At 47.2% G+C, this 20,977-nt stretch overlaps 1 long non-coding RNA gene across 1 annotated transcript; it reads left to right on the forward strand.

The window, feature by feature from the left end:
* The first annotated feature begins 1,766 nt into the window (after window positions 1-1,766).
* Window positions 1,767-19,836, forward strand: LOC140688626 (uncharacterized). The gene is made up of 4 exons (XR_012063327.1): window positions 1,767-2,272; window positions 4,808-4,936; window positions 17,413-17,543; window positions 19,701-19,836. It is a non-coding gene; the product is annotated as an uncharacterized lncRNA (long non-coding RNA).
* The last annotated feature ends 1,141 nt before the right edge of the window (window positions 19,837-20,977 follow it).

Raw genomic sequence — 20,977 nt, forward strand, 5'->3', positions numbered from 1 at the left:
TATCCTAGGTTGCAGGTTTTTCTCATTCAGGACTTCGAATATATCTTGCCACTCCCTTCTGGCCAGCAGAACTGTGTAGGGAAATCAGCTGAGAGCCTTATGGGGGTTCCCTTGTAATTAACTCTTTGTTTTTCTCTTGCTGCCTGTGAGTCATTTGTTTATCTTTAACTTTGGTCATCTTAATTATAATATGTCTTGATGTAGATCTGTTTGGGTTCTTTTTGTTGGGGACCCTCTGTGCTTCCCTCTGTGCTTCCTGTACTTGGATATCTGTTTCCTTCTGTAGGTTAGGGAAGTTTTCAGTCATGATTTCTTCAAATACCTTTACAATCCCTTTTCTCTTTCTTCTCTTTCTGGGACCCCTATTATGTGTAGGTTGACATGCTTTATATTATCCCATAGGTCTCTTATATTGCTTTCATTGGTTTTTACTTGCTTTTCTGTCTGTTGTTCTGATTGGGTGACTGCTGTTATCCAGTCTTCTAAGTCACTTATTCATTCCCCTGCGTTATCAGGTCTGCTTTTGACTGCCTTTAGATTGGCTCTTATCTCAGCCATTGAGTTGTCTGTTTTAATTGGCTCCTCTTACAGTTTTTATTTCCTTTTTATAGTATTCTCTGTCTCTATTCATGGTCGCTCTTATTTCCTTCAGGGCTGTTATCACCTCTTTTTTGAAGTCATGATCTAGTAGATTGTCGAGGTCTATCTCATAGTTCGTTCTTTTAGGGGACTTCTCATTCTGTCTACTGGGAGTTGTTCCTCTGCTTCTGCATTTTACTCATATCTCTCTGGCTCTGTGAATTTAGGAGTATCAGTTAACTACTGTGGTCTTGAAGGGCTGTTTCATTTGTTTGTTTATATTTAAAGTGGGAGCATTCCTGTGTAGACTGTGTGCATCTAATAGTTTTCTTGCGAGGGCTGTTCTTAGTATGGATGCAGGCCACGTCTTTTTTCCCTGAGTGTTGGCTGTTATCCTTTGCCTGGGAATGTGGATGGTGGTGTGGTGTTCAGAGTCTGTCCTGATTGTTGTTGAGTGAGGCCTCCTTCCTTTTTTGTTCTGTGGTCATCACAGCCTTGACAGGCTGTGAGTCTGCTCCCCTGCTACTGGAATAGAGGCTTCTAGACCCATTTCTGAGCTGTGGTGTGTGGTAGGCAGGGTTGGAGTGCTTCAGCTGGGAAGAAGAGTCACTGAGTACACCTCTGCAGGAGAGGTCCACTGGGAAGTGCCCTCTGTGGTGTTGTCTGTCACTTGTTATGTGGGCTTAGAAAGTGCTCTCTATTGATGCTGCCTTTGTCCCTGCCTTAGCTGCGGGAATGTCAGCCACCTGCTCTGGTGTCCCCCAGGTTCTGTGTTACAGGAACCACCAGCACAGACCTGCCAATATCAGGTGCTAGGACCCGCCCTAGTGAGCGTGCAGTCACACAGCTGAATCTGTGGTGGCCACAGGGTCCTCGTAGACCCCAGCCCCGCCTCCGTGTACAGGACGGTATGTTGGCCTGTTGTAAATAACTATACACACCCCACCCTCACCAGAACTCTGCTTACTGCCTGTTCATCCCAGAGGCGCGGGTCCACAAAGGGTCCAGAGAGAGCAAATCCACCCTCTCTGCCTGGGGTTGTAAACAAATTTCAGTCCCGCCTGTAAAGTTGCAGGGCCGCTGGGTAAGGATTCAGCTTCCAGCCCCGCCTCCGCGCAGCCGCGCTGGGCATGATGGAGCCCCAAATCTCTTCTCGCGAGAACTCGCCAACAACTGAGCCCGGCTGAGAAAGCGCCTGTGGCGCTGCTATGTTGGCGCCTCTCTTCTCCAGGCACACCAGCAGTGGTGCTTTTTTATTGGGTGTCCCAGGCAGTTCTGTTCTGGATACACCCCAGCCTGAGCTCACATCGCCCTCCAGTCCCCTGAGGCTGCCTCTGTGCGCTGGGCCCCAGCCCTCTGCCTGGGCTCCTCACCGACCTCCAGCAGCCAGTCCGGCTCGTCCCTGCCGGCTTGTGTCTAGGGCCGGGGATCTCAGGGACCCTCTGTTCCCTCGGTGCCAGTTCGTCTGCCAAGCGGCTGCCACTTTCTCCTCTGAGCCTCGGAAGCTCCGCTTCTGTCCCTGCTGACCTCCTGGCTGGAGAGGGGGTGTCCCAGCTTGAAGGTGCCTTCCTTCCTTCACCACTCCCTCCCTGCAGGACCAGTCCTGCACCTATTTTTTCTTTTTCCTTTTTTTTCTTATTGGATTTTGTGAGAATCCTGTATTTCGAAGCAAGAGACACTCTGCCAGAGTTCAGTAGGTGTTCTGTGTGATTCAGTGTGTTTGTGGATGTAATTCTTGGTGTATTTGTGGGAGAGGGCGAGCTGTAAGTCTCCCTACTTTGCCTTCTTGGCACTTCCCAGGCTTTGTATTTTTGTGACTGGCTTGTATCACTGAGCACAGTGTCTTCAATGTTCATCCATGTTGTAGCAGGCATCAGAATTTCATTTCCTTTGAAGACTAAATAATATTCCACTGAATATTGTTAGAAGAAAAAATTATTCATGACGCTTGTTAAAGACAGTAAGACAGCATTTATTCAAGAGAGGGCTACTCCAATGGGGTTTTGTAGTCGGAGAGAGGGCAGACTTAACTCCAACAAGGATAAATGGAGATTTCTAACCAAAGAGCAAGGGGCAGCTCCTGTTTCCTTCACCTTAAATGGGGCTCTCGTGTACAGGGTCCCAGCTTCTAGACATCTCAAAGTCAGCCTGGCTTTGCTCCCTTATTACCTTCCAAAGCATCTTGGTTGTCTATCAAAGAGAGTCCTGGGCTGGGAGCCAGGAGACCCCAATTCTAGGTCTGCCTGTGTCTTGATTTCCCTGCAGCCTGGAGAAGAAACTGTCATGTTCTTGGCTATCACTTTGATAGTCTGTAAAAATAAAAAGGATCATTTCAGTGGTTCTAAAACTTCTCTTTTGCAAAGAGAAGTTTCATATAAGGTTTCCAATAAAATCTATGAAATCCAGTATAGAAAAGATATAGCAGCAGAGCTGCTCTGATTGGCATGGGGTGGGGCCGGAGCTCTGCTTGGCCTCTGCCCACCCAGAGTGGCCACAGAGGACCCCTTACAGGACTCCAGGGCTCCTGGAGGCGCAGCCTGAAAACCTACTGGCTCTCCCGGGTGTCTGACAGGACTGCATTGTTACTGTGCTGTCATTTTATACTGATTAAGGTTCCTACCCTGGGGAAAGCCCAGTGCTGCTCCTGGAGGGGTTTTTAATAGGCTCGGGGCCTCCCTCCCCTGCAGAGGCATTAATCCAGAACACCCCTCCTGGAAGGCAGTTCTAATACGCCAGTGGCACAGCCCTGTGACAGAGGGTCCCTTCTGGTACCCCCAGCCCCTGAGGTGCCCACTGGTTCTTGCCCTGCAGTGGTGTCCTCAGCTCTGCTAGCTGCCTGGGGCTCCTCTTGCGGGTCTGCCTCCTCAGGGCATCCCATTCAGAGTCTCTTTCCCTGTTCTTCCAACAAAACATCCCTCTCCTGTGGGGAATCACTACCAAACATCCCCAACACCTGTCTGCTCGTCCTTCCTGCTCACTCCAGTCCTCTGCTCCTTGTGTGTCTCCAAGCCTCCTCCTTCCTGCCTTGAGTCTTCTCGAAGTCGTCTTTCTCCCCTGCAGAGCTGTGGGAGCATAGGCTCTGGAAGCCCGCAGTCCTGGGTGTGGTTTTGGTGTCCCTCTTACCATGGATGTGATCATGAACAAGTTACTTTACCTTCAGAGTCTCAGTTTCCTTATCTGTAAAATGGGCACGATGTCTGTCTCACACGGTTGTAGTGATGATGATAGGAGATGATGTGGGGAAAACCCCTGCCATTAGGAGTGGCATTTAGAAAACTTTCAGTAAATGTTCTTCTTCTTTCTCTCTTTAGTCTCCCAACCCCCATCTTCCTATGAAAGACTGCCACATATATGCATGTACGGAAGAAGTAGGGGAGAAACTGTTGGAAACATGGGTCTGGACCAGATTTGAGAAGGCCTTGAATGCCACATGAGGAATTTGGACTTTATTTTGTAAACAGCTGGTGAGGGGTTGAATTGTGTCCAGCCCCCCCTCCCTACCACCACCCCAATTCATATGTTGAAGTTCTTACTCTCAGTACCTTATATGTGACCTTATATGGAAACAAGGTTTTTGCAGATGGAATCAGTTAAGTTAGAGGGAGGTTGTACGAGAGTAGGGTGGGCCCTAAACCAAAATGACCAGTGTCCTTAGAAAAGGGAAATTTGGAGAGAGATACATGTGTAGAGGGGACATCATGTAAGGATGACAGCAGAGCTCAGGGCAATGCTTCTGCGAGCTAAGAAAGGCCCCAAATTGCCAGCAAACCACCAGAAGCTGGGGAGAGTGCTGAAACATTCCATCTCACAGCCCTGAGAGGAAACCAACCCTGCAGACACTTTTTTTTATCATAAGGGATTTAATAGTGTATGAGGAAAATTTCACGTATCTACTTTTTTTTTTATTTAAAGTATAGTCAGTTTACAATGTTGTATCAATTTCTGGTGTACAGCATAATGTTTCAGTCATACATGGACATATATATGTTCATTTTTATATTCTTTTTCCTTATAGGTTACCACAAGATTCCACATATAGTTCCTTGTGCTACACAGCAGAAGCTTGTTTATCTATTTTATATATAGTAATTAGTATCTGTGAATCTCGAACTCCCAATTTATGCCTTCCCACCCCCTTCCCCCCTGGTAACCACAAGTTTGATTTCAATGTCTGTGAGTTTGTGTCTGTTCCATAAATAAGTTCATCTGTGTCTTTTTCTCCCTGCAGACACTTTAATCTGGGACTTCCAGCCTCCAGAACTGGGAGAGAATAGACCTCTGTCATTCAAGCCACCCTGTTTGTGGTACTTTGTCACAGCAGCCCTGGAAAACTGATATAGCTGGGACCCTCTGCAAGGTGGGAGCCAAGGTCCAGATGTGCACTGTGCAGTGTGAGTGCACTGGGGAGTAAGAGATGCAGCCTCCAGGGCAGGTGGTGATGGGAGGGAGGTGAGGGAGGCCAGCGGCACCACAGAACTGGGGCTGGCAAGTGTGGAGATGGGTTGGAATAAGAGGGAAGGGCTGAGGGACAAACCTGGAGGCTCTATCTGTGGGTGTTGCTATCTCATGCGGTGGCTTGTGGGAGAATCTCAACATGGCCCAGGCAGCCGTGGGTTCAGCCTCCTCCTGATGGGGCTCCTCTGAGGCCTCCTGTGGACTCTGCCCTTGACTTGTCCACGCTGAGCCCCTGGGCCCACGTGGGATTGAGAGCTGCTTCTGCGCTGTTCCCTGCCAGAGAAGACCAACGGCTAATCTGTATGGGAGAGGGGCCAGGGAGGCAGTGATTGTGGAGACCTCCACATTCCCCGAGCTTCTAGAATCTTGGGGGCTGGAAAGGCAGGGAAGGAGAACAACATTGGTGTAATGAATCATCCTCCTCATCTTTGAAATGCAAACGAAGGGCCCCAGCCCTCCCAGCACGAGTGTGTCAGGAGGAGGGGCTCACATTCCAAGGCCTCCTCAGGTCTAATCTCTTCCTTTCAGGACAGAAGAATCCAGCCCTTAGAATAGGCACTTTCTGTGCCTGTTCTTCTATGGCTCTCACTTGTTCATTTATTCATAGCACATATGTTTTGAGCCTTTAAGGTGTGTCAGGCATAAAGGTTTAAAAATTAAAAAGAGGGAGCACCTGTCCTCACGGAGCTTACCTGATGGAGACAGGTAAACAGCTAAATATGCCCTGAGATTTTCGGGGATAGCTGGTGGCAAGAAGGTTTACAAGCCGGATAAGGGGGAGCAATCACAAGTTGATGGGGAGAGGCCTGTTGTAGATACAGTAGTCAGGCAAGGACCCCAAAGAAAGGTGGGGCGACGTGAGAGAGTGAGCCCCACGGAGGCGGGGGTGGGGTGGGGGAGCTCTGGGGAATTAGGTGGTGACTCACAGGCCAGCTGGGAGTCTGCGTTTTGTTCTGGGTGTTAAGCCGAGCAGGGGAGCTCGGGCTCCAATACATATTTTGCAAGAGCAAGTGCACAGAGGGATGCTCCGCTGAAGGGAGTTTTAAATGTCAGACTCTGGGCAGAGCCTGTGGGTGCTGAGATCCCCCAAGGAGACGGCAGCGCTCCGGGGGCTGATTGAACCCCTCTTCCTGCTTCCTGGAGTAGATCCCCACCTGTTCAAATCAAAGGCTGACCGTTCAGTGAGCACCTGCTCTGAGCTGCCGCCTGCGCAGCTGGACTGTGGGACCTCCAAGCTTGTTCACAAGCAAGCCTGTTACAAAGAGAGTTTTAAGTATGAAGAGCCAAGGGTGCTCTGAGCAGGGGGAGGTGGAAGGAAGCTGTCTCATTATCATCACTGCCATTCGTCATCGTCGAAATTGTTTATTAAGCGCCTAATTGAGCCTGATTCTGTGCTGGGGTTTTATTTTACTTTTCAGAGCTCTTAAGGACTAAACAGTGTGCAAACAAGCCAAACAAATATCCATATAAGGCGAATAATTTGTATCTAATTTTTCTGTTCCTTCTCCTCTTCTTTCTCTTGTGAGTAGTTTCTGACTCACAAACCTGCTTGTTCTTGCACAACTCACTTCATCTGGCCTGGCCTCAGTTTCCCCATCTGTGAAATGGGGGTAATTAAATGTTACAGAGTTGTCTGGGAGCCCTTTGGAAGCAGTAAGGCACACATCTGTATGTACAGGTATGCCTGTATCTCTGTAAGCACATCTGTATCTGTGTGAATTCACGTATAGCTCAACTTGGAGAGATGGTCTCCACTTCAAACATTCTGCCCCATTTATCATATACAAATATCCCAGAGCACGCTCTGGCTTCTGGCTAACTTTCTCCTATTTTTCTGCCCATCAATTCTCCTTAAAAACTCTGGGCTCCAGGGAGTGCCACCCCCTCACTTTAGAGGGTCTGCCAGCCTCACGTCCACCAAATGACCTCTGACTCAGCCTTTAAGACCCCCGCCCCTCAAATGTCACTTCCTCTGGGGAGTTTCCCTGGTGCCCCTTGTGTGATCTTTCCTTGCGTCCTCTGAACTTGCAGGGCTCTGGTGCTTTCCTGTGGGACTGTCACGTTCACTTTTGGGTTAGAGATATTTTGTCTGTGGCTTCAGGCTGTATTGATTGAATGAAACATGAATTACTCATTTATTTAACAAACACTGATGGAGCACAGATTGTGTCCCATTAAGGTAGCTATGTGTTGGGGATACAAAGTTGAGAAGAAATGGCCTCGGCCCCTGAGGGGTTTACAGTCTGTGGAAGAGTCCAGACAGTCAGTATTATGGCCTTTGGGAGCCACAGCTGTAAGGCTCTGGGCTGAGTCAGACCCTGCACTTAGCTACCCCTAGGCTGCTACTGTAGGGCAGAGGTTGTTTAGAATCCAGGTCCAAACCCAAAGATGCCAGGCAGGTGTGGATCTGCTTAAATCAACAAAAGCCCTATGCCTGGTGCCCTTGGGTGCAGGGTCTGTCCCGAGAGGCAGTCCTCCCTCCCCAGTCTCTCTCTCTCGCAGATTGATTTTCCCCACTTTCCTTATATATTCACAATTTTATCTCCATAAATTCTCTAAGTTGGAACATCACACTGCATTAGGGCTTTGCCTTCAATGCATTACTACCCTAATTCATCACGCTGCTTTAAATGATGGCGGTTCAGAGCCCAATAAATCACCCTGCTCTTCCTAGCTCTTGGCCTAATGAATGTGGAGCTTGGGAAGAGATGGAGCTGATTTTCAGCCTCTCCTTTTCTTGGCATTGTCTTCATTAGGAAAACTCACTTTAACCAAACTTGGGGCAAGGATGGGGCCAGGGTGGGGTGAAGTATGGGGCCACAGACTAGGGAGAGGCAGGATTAAACTCCAGATTTCCGTCCTTCCTTTCTTTTTGTCTTAACAATTATTTATTGAGTACATACTCCACAGCACTATAAGTGTACCTTAAATTCTAGATATCAAATACCTGGGTTTGCTTATTCTATCCTTGTATATATACAGGCACTTTCCCAAAGTCATTAGTCAAAGCCATCTCTGCTGGAGAGTTAGTTAGTCCCTATTATTTGTGAATACCTCAACACAGCACAGATCAGTAGATCTGGTAAACCCTGGCACACTTGGAGTTCCTAAGGGACTGAGGCACTCAGTGGAGGCTGGTGACTGGGAGGATTGTGGGTGAATCCAGAGAGGGTGGGCTCAGGAGGGTCAGCACAGTGGGGGTCTCTGATGGGTAAGAAATGAAGGGTTTTGGCTTCTGGCAGAACAAAAAGGGGCTCTGAAAACACACGTTGCACCTTTTCCCAGTACCGCTAAGAATGACCAAATTATGCCTGCAGAAGTTTAGGCTAGCACTCTACTTCTTTGGGCTGCAGTTTTCATAGTTATAAAGTGATGATGTTTTCAATTATTCTGCCTAAGGACTTTACCCTGAGAGACTAACTAAAGACAATGCTCAAAGACTCAGCCACAGGACACATCACACCGTTTCCTCTAATAGCAGAATATTGAAAATAATCTAAGTGTCCAACAACCTTGGGAAATGGGCAGATTACTTGATGGTATTTCACATAGTGGTACATCCACAGAATAGGTTACAATGGAGTCTCTAGAATCAGGTAGCAGTATCTGTATCTCTGTCTGTCACCTGCCCATCTATCAGTTATCTGTCCATCTATCATCTCTCCAGAGAGGCAGAAGGAGGCATAAAGGTATTGCACATGATAAAATAAGCTGAAAAAGCTTGTAAACAAATGTGTGTAGTATGTTTCCATCTTGTTTACAAATATATTTATGTGGATAACTAGAAGGAGAAAGAAATTGAAGGAGAGAGAGTATGTTTGGAGGGATAAACAGTGAGTGTTCATGGGGTTAGTTCTCAATGTGGAAGTTAAGGATTATTTTGTCACTTCTTTTCCAAAATTTTTAAAATTTTAAATTTGGGGGAGGGATTGAACCCAGGACCTCACACATGCTAAGCATGCAATCTACCACTGAGCTGTACCTTCCCCCACCGAGGATTATTTTGATCTTTTTTGTTTTTCTGCATTTCGAGTTTTTCTACAATGAGCATGGTTACTCTGCAATAAGATATTAGAATTAAAAATTAATTTGTAAACCAATGTTAATAGCAGCACCATTCACAACAGCAAAAGATGGAAACAACCCAAATGTCTACCGACAGATGAACAGAGAACAAAATATGTTATGTCCATACAATGCAATATTATTCAGCCAAAAAAGGAGTGAAATTCTGACACATGCTGCAGAATGGATGATCTTTGAAGACACTGTGTTAAGTGAAATAAACCAGACACCAAAGGACAAATATTGTATGATTCCACTCAGATGAGGTACCTACAGTCGTCAAAAACATAGAGACGGAAAGTAGAATGGTGGTTGCCAGCGTCTGGGAGAGAGGGGAGCAGGGAGTTACTGTTTAATGGGCACGGGGTTTCTACTTGGGATGATGAAAATGTTTTGGAGATGGATGGAGGTGATAGTTGCATAAAAATGTGAATGTACTTAATTGCCACTAAGTTGTATTCTTGAAAACACATTGGTTAAAATGGTAGATTTCATGTTTCTGCGTATTTCACCAACAAATAAATAGATAATAAAATGATAAAAATGAGGGGGCTCTACCAGATGCTTCCCAATGGCCCTTCCAGGTCTAACTCCACAATTCGTTCCACCTCTGACAGTGTCAGCCCAGGTGACTTTGGAGAGGACAAAAGGAACAGCCAGCTCACATCCTCTGGCACCTGGAGGGCAGGTGGCAGGCAGGATTCCCCGGCGCCCACCCTCGTTATCACAGAGACAAGGCCTTGGCTCTCTCCAGGAAGCCGTGGCTCTGGCTGCTTCGTGAAGAGACCTGGAAGCTGGCGCGGACGTGAGGAACACTGTTTTCACAAGGCTAATTAACCAAATGTGTTTTCCTCGCATGTGTCTGTGTTTTCACATTAGGTTTGGCGGCAATGAGGATATTAAAGCTAATTAGACTCACAGCTTTGGACAGAGCTCCGAATAACCGATAAGTTATTTCTTAGGGAAGCAGACTAGTTAGCACGGCTCTCCTTTACCTGAAATCCCACACCCCTGCAGCTCACCAGACGCCAAGGCTCCAAGGTTAGAAGATTTGCAGAGCTGACTGGAGATGTAATTCTAGAAATGTTTCTTCCTGACTCAGAAAGACTTTATAAAGCTGAGTCAAGCTAAACACCCACTGCCGTCTATCACAAGCCCTTTGCCTCCGTGAGACCCTTGTTAACACCGGGCTCCCCCTCCCCTGCCTGATCTCATTGCAGGAGACCCTTCATGGGAGACTTCCCAGCCCTCCTGCAAAGGTGTCTTCAGCACTGACTGCCCCCAATACATCCAAGAGTCAGCTACCATAGCCACATTTCTAAGGGGCCTTGCCCTCACTGGCCACAGCCGGTTGGCCTTGGAGGGTGGACGCTGACCCAGAAAAAGCCATTCCAGAGGTGAGATTGAGTCAGAGTCTCTCTCCAGGGAATCTAGAATACAAACATGGGAAAAATGGATCCGCGAGCTACGGAGTACTTTTGGTAGAAGCCCACAGAACCTGGGCCTGGCTCACGTGAGAGAGATTGAGCAATCATAGTAATTCCAGTTGACACAGCAATGAGAAGACGCAGGACCAGCTCAGACACAGAGCAGCAGGTTCTCCTGGAGTGGCCACCAACCTGATTCTGCTTCAACGACTCCAGTCATTATGTCTCTCTTTTCTTAAGTTCAAATTTGCAGGGGAAACTGACCAGCTCAGCTGAGGTCAGAGTCCACTATGGGGACAATCAGCTCTGGCTGGGGGCAAGATCACAGGGGCAGAAATAGGTATGGGAGGCTCACCTTTGAGTATTAGGGGGACTTTGTGGGCTAGATGATCCCTTGAGAAATGTGTACGGAGGCAGCCATGGTGGAGACAGAGCACAGAAAGCTGTCTGCAGAGAAAGGGAGAGAGGATTGACTTCAATGACTGGGGAGAAGCAAATGCAGGAGATGAGGCGGGGGGTGGGGAAGATGAGGTAGAAGGTCTCCCTCACATATGAAGTTCAGGGGTGTTGCTCCAACCCATGTGTTTGAGTTCCACTCTCTGCGGCCACCATCTTAGTGACTCAACTCCTGATAAAATCATTCCACATTGCTATTTTGTCACTCCTCCTGAGAAGACTCTGCTGCCTGTGAGCCTGAAGGCATTTGTGAGGCCCGTGTAGAAGGAAGGATTAGCTCTTCTCTGACCACAGCCCTTCCTGGCTGTGCAGGCAAAGCTGCTATGCTGAAACTTAATTCTAAAGATGACTGTAGCCGTGCCTGCCTCCCGCCTCCCCTCAGCTTCATCAGTCTCCTGGAAACTGGACAAAAAGAATTCTCTGTGCCGCTGTGAGACGAGGGAGGCTTGGCACTTCTGCTGGGAGCCGCTGACTCTTTCTGTTCCAAGTCTTACGGGCCAGACCAATGTTCCTCTGGGATGCAAGGTCCTGAGAGCTCAAGATGCTAAGAGCACAGCTGCTGCCTCTGAGATGAAAGAACGAAGCTGTTCCACTTCTACTTCTCAGCGTTTCTTACCATCTTGCCAGTTTCTGGCTTACAGGGCATGTCACTCAAATTCTCTGCAAACCGCCTGCCACTGTAACCCTTTGAAAGAATGGGGCTGGGGAAGAATCCGAACTAACGGAGAGCACCACTCGGCAGTGGACCCCCCGTGTGTGGGGCACAGAATGAAGGTTGGGTGTGGACCGCACTTTGGGAGGGACAGTCACACAGAGGAGAGGAGAGGATGTGATGAATGACAGATACACATCACGGGAGGTGTTACTTGATTGGAGGGTGGATTAAGTGAGTTGGGGGAAACTCCTGGTGTGAGTGTTTGTTTAAAAGCCTAAGGTCGTGTCTTTTTTTTTTTTTAACTTTTTTTTTTTTTTTACAGAGGTACTGGGGGATTCAACTCAAGACCTTGGGCATGCTAAGCACACACTCTACCACAGAGCTATACCCCCACACCCTAAGGTTGTGTCTTGAAGGCAGGGAGAGCTGCGGCTTGGGTGGGATGAAGGCAGCATGCAGGTAGTAGATACGGAGAATATCCAGGCGTGGAGACGGTGGGCCCTAGGAGTCCTGTGCAGGGTGCATTGGAGAGGTGAGCACTGGTCTCTGGAAGCTGCCGAAAGGTCATTTTCAGGAAACACAGCTTAGAGCAAGGATTCAGAGTTGGGGATGGAGAGACAGGGTGAAATTCACACAATGCAACTGACCGTTAGCGGAAAGAAAGATAGGTAGCCGGCCAGGGCCCTTGCTGTGTCAGGGCCAGTGGGCTCTCCAGGCCCCTTGTTGGGTGTGAATTCGTTTCAGGACATCAGTGAGAGGCCCAGGCCTGTGTGGAGGGAGGAAATGAAGCCAGGGTCTGGGTGAGATTTGGGAATAACCTACAGAAGACGCAGGTCAGGGGTGGGGAATTGCAGCAGAGAGGAAGGAGTGGGAGAACTGGGTTCTGAGACCGTGTCAGGGTGCTGATGCTCAGGCACCCCCCCACTGGGAATTGCTCTTCCCTGACCACTTGGTAACAGTGATAAACCCCTAGCAGCCATTTTTGTAGTGAATGACCCTGCCACTGACCCCACTGACTTTCGGGAGTGGATACCTCTGACCTGGGCTGGAAGAAGTCTTTCCCTGAGCATTTGGGACAGAGACTAAGGGATTCCAAACTTCTTCTGGGTTGGTTCCTTGAACAGTTCATGTCAATACTGGGGAGTATGAGCCATGTTTCCTACAGGTGACTGCACAGCAAAGAAAGTTACTTTGCAGGGAAAGAGAGAGAGGCAAATGCACCGGTAAGGACAGATGCGTTGAGAAGCAGAGTTACTTTGTTATGGATTATTTCTGGGTCCTATGCAATCCCTCTAGAATATCCTGCATTCTTAACAGGGGTGATATTGCCCCAAAGGAGGCAGAATTCGTTTTCAGGGTAACCATAAGTTTGTTTTCTATGTCTGTGAGTCTGTTTCTGCTTTGTAAATAAGTTCATCTATATCATACTTCGATTAAAAAAATAAATAGATTAGCTCTTGGGGCGCAAAAAAGCCTATGATGTTACAATGGTTTGTGGCCCTCCAAAGGGCCATAGTACATAAACAGGCACACAGTACAACTGAAGCATTAAAATTTTATGGGATTGGGACCTTGATTATCACACAAAAAATATCTAAAGTGGTTTGAGGCAGGGGTGATTTAAAAAAAAGGGTGAGCAACAGAGCTCCAGATCTCCCCACCTCTTTTTCACTTCAGCCAGCACAAGCTGGCTGCTGGGACTTCCAGTCACAGTGGCCTTAACTGAAACAGACTTGCTGAAGGGTGCGAGGAAAGGGGAAGAGGGGCTTTGGGGAACAGGCTGACTAAGGGATCCTGAGAGCGTGGAGACCCCTCAGCGTAACCAGTATCAGGCAAGGGTGGAGGCCAGGGTGGGGGATGCTTACGAGACAGCTTGGGGAGTAAAGTCATGGGTCTTGGCCAAGTCGTTCATCGGCAGCAGGTGACAGAGCAGTTCCAGCAGAAGAGGGATGTGGCCTCAGATACACTCTTGTTCTCATGGTCATGCCTGTCTTAGCTTTGCCTGCCTGTGTCATGTGACCACCGTGCACGGTCACTCTGAGAGCTGGCTGGAGCCAGACAGTGCTGGCTCCAAAGCCCCCAGGCACAAAATGGAGATGCAGCCCACCCAAGCCTAGCCCAGAAATTGACTCAGTCATGGAGGTGCAGGGTGCCCCAGGCCTCCTCCCCATAAGGGCAGGGTTGGTGCCAGTACGGGTGAGTAGCCCGGCTCCCAAGAGGAAAAAGGAAGGGGCTGAGTCAAGGCCAGTATGCCCAGTTTATTCTTTTCAAAACCTGTAATCAGATAAAATCACATCTCTTGCCCAGGGTGAAGCAAGTTGGGGAGAGGGGATAATGACAGTTCACACCTCCACATGGGAGAAACCTTCAGGAATAGGTAAAAATTGTTTCCCCCTAGGCATTCAAGGGGATGGAAAATAACATTAAAAATGGTTAGCACTACTATTCATAATAGCCAAGACATGGAAACAACCTAATTGTCCATCAGCAGATGACTGGACTTAAAGAAGATGTGGTGTGTGTATACACACACACACACACACACACACACACAAAATGGAATATTACTCAGCCATAAAAAGAAATAAATAATGCGATTTGTAGCCACATGGATGGACCTAGAGATGATCATATTAAGTGAAGTAAGTCAGACAAAGACAAATATCATATGATATTATTTATATGTGGAATCTGAACAAAAGATATAAATTTTATTTACAAATCAGAAATAGACTCACAGACAGAGAAAACAAACTATGGCTACCAAAGAGGAAAGGGCTTGGGGGAGGAATAAATTAGGAGTTTGGGATTAACAGATACACACTAATATATATAAAATAGACAAACAACCAAGACCTACTATATAGTACAGGGAACTATATTCAATTGTTTGTAATGAGAAAATTCACTGAGCTGTACATGTTAGATTTATGCAAAAAAAATGGATCAGTAAAAAAAAGGACTTTCAACAACTGTAAAAAAACAAACCCAATACGGTTGGCACTGAGTGAATAATTGACATATGCTAGGCATTATTCCAAGCTCTTTTATGTCTATTACATAATTTAGTCTTTAAAACAGCCTCATTGTTTTAAAGGATACACACTTTCATTGTCCTCATTTTACAAATGAGGAACTGAGGTGCAGGAAGGGTAAGGAACCCATCCAAGTTCACACAACTTGAAGGAGCTGGAACTGAGATTTCATTGCAGGCAGCCTGACTGCAAAGGCTGCTCTTAGCCTTCAATGTGCAAGTCTCAGGTCTTGCCTCAAGATGGTGGGGAGATGATACTGGTTCTTAAATAGCTGTAACATCAGCTGGAGGGTGAGAAGTGCTGGGTAAAGGGCTATGTGTATTCACAGAGGGAAGAGATGCCATTATAGTGGTCCAGGAGGTCCTTGTTATGCAAGGGTAACTGGTTCTCAGCAAAGCTTGTTGAAATGAGGCATTAACTAGTAACTAGTCTGAAAAGTTTGAGACTTTGTCTTGAGAAAAATCAGATAAAAAATTATGGATCAAAGAATTTTATCTTTGATGTAACACAATTCAAGTTATAATTACAACTTCTCACTAATTTTTAGGATGTATGAAAACTGAATCCAGGGTTGAGTAGAGAATGTTTTGCATAATTGTCATACAAAACCATATGACAGCATAAGACAACCTTCCTCACTTTGCTTTCCACTTTCCTGGACTAATCAAAAAGGCAATCTTTTCCCTCCAAATATTTAAAGGCTTTTGTAATTTTTCCAAAGGTCTCTCCAAATTATTATTTTCTAAAGGCCTGTCAGTTATCACCCTCTTTTATATTCTCTTCTTCAATTGTTATGTGTCAGTGACTTAGCATAAGATCAGACACTTCAACATCACTTTCATTGACTTCATGAAATTTGCATCTTTCCCGAGAGTTCTCGTTTAACTGATCAGTTTGCGTTGTGTGCTTTATAGTGTGGGTGTTTACACCAGCTCCCATCAGGGAATGACCGAGGTATAAAGCCTGGACAAAGCAAGTGCTGGTTGTTAATCAGTGTCCAACAGGACTACTTGTACTAGGGGTCAGTTCCTTAGTCATTATTTGCAGGAGAAGACAATTTTTATTTTCCCAAGTAACAAGTACCTGTGGCACACAGAAATGAACACACGGATAATGTGGCTCCTCTGTATAGGGGAAGGGCTTACAGAGGAGGTGGCATTTGTGATGCACTTTAGGGAGCAAAGGATTTGGGCATACAGAGGCCAGGCGACAGGGCTTTCCAACTGGCATCAGCAGAGACAGAGGTGGTTAAAACAGCATGTATATCAGGAGCGGCAAGTAGGGAAACGATGTTGGGAAAGCTAGTTTGGAGCCAGATGATGGAGGACTTAGAATAATGCACTTTAATTTATAAACAACGGTGAGCCACTGATGGCTTTAGATCCCGAGCTCAGGTTGGAGTTTGGCACATACTAGAAGTTCAAGAAAATTGTTGAAAAAAGCTGATATTAGGGATGATGGTTGTTAAATCACAGCATATGCCAGTAAAACAAAACCTGATGTCAAAATTACCTATGTGCAAACTCTTGCTAATTACTTGCTTACTTAAATGTTTGATAGAAACAAAAGATGATCCGCTATAGGGTTTCTTGTGATGAGATTTTAATTTCATATTGGAAATTGTTCTTTGTAGAAGGGACACTGATACTTGAATTGCAGATAGAGGAGCTATTTTTTAAACTAAGACTTCCATTAAATTCAGCCACTGTGGATCCCAGGGTGCTTTTTGGAGCTGGTACTATAAAGCGTGAACATCTGACCTCTCTGGTTAAATGGAAGATGAAGGCGGTGTAGGAGACATGCTTCCAGATCTAACTGAAACCATCTGTATTCCAAATTTTAGTTCCCACTGATATTTTGGGAACAGCCCCTAAGTAGAAGCTCCGTGTTTGGTTATGCCCATGCACGCCTGCGTGTGCCCGCAGAGATGCCCGTGGTCTCGTGCGCATGGGCACGCTAAAGAATTGAGCACAAGCAGCATTCCTCAGGAGACAGCAAGGTCTTGCCTGGGGAAAACAAGGGCTCTGAGAGCTCAGACAGACAGACAGACAGACACGGCTGCTGACTGCACTGGGGGGCTTAGCAAGGGAGTCACAGATGCTGTTTAGATTTCTCACTCTCTAATTGTGATGATTAAAGAGCTGCAGGCTCTCTCTTTTGGTAACAAACCCAAAGGTGTGCCAGGAACAAGATAGGATTTGAAATATGCAATAGGCCATGCTAATACCCTCCATGGTGACTTTTCAGCGGGGGAAGAGGGAATAAAAAACAATGAATGCTAATTAGTTTACATTAATCAAAATTGTATCCGGCTTTTTTTTTCCCTTTTCTTTTCAGAGCTCTTAAGTGTGCAGAAGCAGGTTATTCAAATTTCACCCCTGTTTTTCAAAAATTAATAAGGGCCATACATTACTGTAACATTCTGCCTGCTTCACAGAATATATTAGTAAAGGTTTTAATTACTGAAATTATACAGTCATAAAAAGATGATTTAATGAAAGCAATCATATCATTTGCATTCTGGGCCTGCCTGCGTGCAAGACCCTGCGAGAAGCAGTAAATTAGACTGAAGTGCAGCGGAATAATTCCCACCATTGTAATTCTGCCTGAGGACCTGGGGCTCCCAGGACTTCAAGCTCCAAGTCAATACCTGTTTGAGGGACCAGAAAACCAGCTTCGTCTGAGGAGGATTAAAGATAACAATAGAGTCTTAAAATCTCTTTTCTTTTCCAACACCCAGAGCCTGTCTTTCTAGGAGGATCCATTATGACGTCACCTCAGATAAGGGAAGTTAACTGGTATGCTCTCCTGTTGAAGAGGGTTTTGCAGCGGTCAAGATAATTAGAGCCGAGCCTGGAAGTGATGGCCTAGGTATAAAAACAGACAGATTATTTTATCACTCTCATTTTTTCTCCTACATATGACAGGGTGACAGGTGGGCCCGTGAAATTGTGCACAGAGCAGAGCTGCGCCCATTGGTCTTGAAAGCCAAACTCTAAGTCTGGGCCCTGCCCCTCCCCCGCCCCTCCTGGGTTCTCCCCACAAAAGGGGGCGACCAAGGTGCCGCATAACACTGGAATTCTTTAAAGTTCAGTGGTGGTAGCCAGTGGGAAGGGTCAGGGGCCTGAACTGGTTGATTTTCCTTAGATTTACACCAACCCTCAAGTGGAAATTCTGGTTTCCCAAGTTAAGTTCTGCAAAGTCTCTTACCAGACCCCCCACTCTGTGTACCCCAGGACCCCTCCTTTGATGTGTCATTGATGCCAGGACTTCAGAGATGAGGGGTACACTCAAGCCACTTAAGCCTTTGTTTCTTTTCTATGATCAGGTCAGTGGAGGTTCTTTACGGACCTACAGTGTGTAAGACCCTGTGTTGGGCCAGCATTGGGTACAGGGGTGACATTGCCCCCACCCCATAAATAATGCTTTGAATGCAAGGCACGCAGTATTTGTACATTCCGAAAGATAGAAATTCAGTGTTACAGGGACTTACTTCTGGAGGGAAAACCATATTTAGATGAGCTGAGTAAAGGATTTGTGGGAAAGGCTGCTTTGAAGGACAGGGAAGAGATGGGTTCCGGGCATTATTATTATTATTATCATTGTTATTACACTGCAACCATCACTGTTCTTTAAAGACCGGAGAGTTGAGGCTTAGAGAGGTTGCTGAGGACCACGACGTGGGAGAGTGCGAAGCCAGGACTGTCACGCACACACGAGTCTGACGCCTGAGCCTCTGCACGATGTTCTCCCCAACAATGGACTGTTAGAGCTGGAGGGAGCGGACGGCTCATCCTCCTTAGCTCTGAGGTTTCAAGGATAAGTAAGCTGCTGGGTCCAGAGAAGGGAAGTGACAGGGCCACAGTCAGTCAGGGACAGGATCAGGCTGAACATTGGCACGGACGTGCAGTTGAGAACAGTCACAGGGGTCTGACTGTGTGTGGGAGGGGACTGCAGGGCCCCACGGGTTCTTGCTGATGTCAATCACAGGCTCCAGCGGGAGGAGGCGCGCGAGCTATGAGAGGCCCCGGGAATGCGGACGCTGCGCAGGGAATGATTAGAAAATGAGGAAGGAGGATTGAGAAGAGAGATGCGCTGTAGCCTTGGGAGACATACACAGATCCCTCAGCAGGGGCTTGGGTGGCCTCCACGTCTGTATGGGAGGTCTGCTGGCCGGGGGGTGGGGCTCCCTCGGCACTAGATGGGAGATGCCAAGAGTGGCTATAGGCCCAGCTGCCTGCAGTTGAGGCCTGCTCATGTCCATCACTGTGTGAAAAGGCAGGACAACCAGAAATCTGCTTAAGGAACTGCGGAGTTCCTGGGGAGGGAAATTCTGAAAAGAAGCAACATTACTGAGAGTTTCTGTGCCACACACTGTTCTAAGCACGTTATATATATTAATTTTTAAGCTCCTCCCACCCCTGGCATAGGAAGTATCAAATCTCCATTTATTAGATAAGAAAACTGAGACCCAGAGTGTTTTGGTAATTTGAATAAGGACATACAGTGAGTTGCAGAGCCAGGCTTCAAACCCAGGACCTGTGCTGTTAACAGCTAGACTGCTCTGCACCGCACTCAGATGTGTCTCCCGGCCCAGTCCTCAAGGACTGAAATCCGAGTCCAAGGGTGGAACCAGAAGAGCAGGGAGCTGCAGATAAAGACTGATGGTTGTTTCTTTAGACATTTCATAGAGTCTGGGGCAGAGGTCAGTGCTGCTCTGGTACCTACACGATAAACCCAAAAGGAGGAGAGAGAGTACAGCACAGCTTTGTGCGGGGGTCTCCCGGGGCACCTGCCTTGAGGGCACCACTCTGCAGCTGACCACGGCTGTGCCTGGTGAGTACATGAGTACGTGAATGACAGCGGTTCCCAGAGGAAAGGGTCGGAGCTGATTCCAGTCACAAGTGGGACAACTCTGGCTCTCCTGGAAGTATCTGGGGTGCACTGCAATGGACAGGGACCGACTCAGTGAGTGGCACCAGCCAACTAAACAGGAGTGATGCTATGCACCACATCCGTTTCTTCTAGGTCTCCTGAACTTTGCCTGCACTGAGCGTTATAAGCTAGTCCCAGGTGGTGGACTTGCCTTCACTTGGTGGTGGTGGAGTGGAGTGGCAGCAGATCTTAAGAATGTTTCTGGGGCTATAGCATGGGGCCCACACATTTGCTGGTGAGTACTTACTTGACCAGGAGGTGGGTTTTTGGCCTCAGGTCCAGAGGGACTCCATGGCAGTAGATGCTGCACTCTTCTTCCCAATGCCTCCTCCAGATGCAGGATTTCTTCCCCCAGCTGCTGCCAGTGCAGAGTCAAGGGCTGGGAATTGCCCTCAGCAGAAGACAGCTGCTGGGCCCAAGTTCATCCCCCTTCCCGGGGCTAACTGGCATCCAATGACTGGATGATGTAGGGGTTCAAAGGCCTGGGACACTCACCCAGCTGGGGACAATTCTGAAGGGCTGTCCCAGCTCCAGAGCTCCCTGTGGGCATGGCTGAGGCTTGCATGGCGCCTTTGTCACGGTCCCACTCCTCCCTCAGCTCAGTCCTGTTTCCTTTGCTACGCATGGAGGGCAGGCCACCCCAAAGGTCCTGTTGCCACCCCAGCTTTCAGTCAGCTTCACCACCCAACAAGTGACAAGGGCCGAGGGATGGACCCCATGGCTCTCTTTTAAATCTTATGGGAAGTCCAAGAAAAAGAGTTAAAGATGAGGGTTGGAGATTTGAAGCTGGAAGTTTCTGGCCCCCATTCCTCACCCCACACATCTGGTTTATGGAATCTCAGGGCCAAGAACTCTGTCATTGGCTGTCCATGTTTCCAACTGCTGGATGATTAAAAGAGTGAAGTCTTTGAAACATGTAATCACTGGTGAGCCGAATGATTGAAAAAACAAGTACGTAAACAATAGAAGTCAGTCCAGGGAATTACATGATGATAAAAAATGAGGATAGGAATTCTAGAACAAACGACTGGAGACCACAGGATAAATGCAATTCTAGTTCCTAGGGAGCTGAAGTTAAAATGATGACAGGTTATCACTGAGGGAAAAACAATAAAGACTTGTTTATGGGTTTATCCTAATCCTACTTTGATTGCCTCTTTGGGGGAGCCATATAAAACAGGCAATGATTTGAAAGCAGAGATACGTCAAAAAGGAGAAGAAGGAGGGGGAGGAGAAGAAGAAGAAGAGAAAAGATCCTTTACAAAGCAACTTCCACTTGACTGAACCCTGAGAGATTCTTTCAGGAAAAAACTCCAAATTCTATTGCATGCTCTGCTTTCAATATATCAGCAAATTCTGGAATATCCAAG

Source organism: Vicugna pacos, chromosome 23 (assembly GCF_048564905.1).
Source record: "Vicugna pacos chromosome 23, VicPac4, whole genome shotgun sequence".
Classification (NCBI taxonomy): Eukaryota; Metazoa; Chordata; class Mammalia; order Artiodactyla; family Camelidae; genus Vicugna; species Vicugna pacos.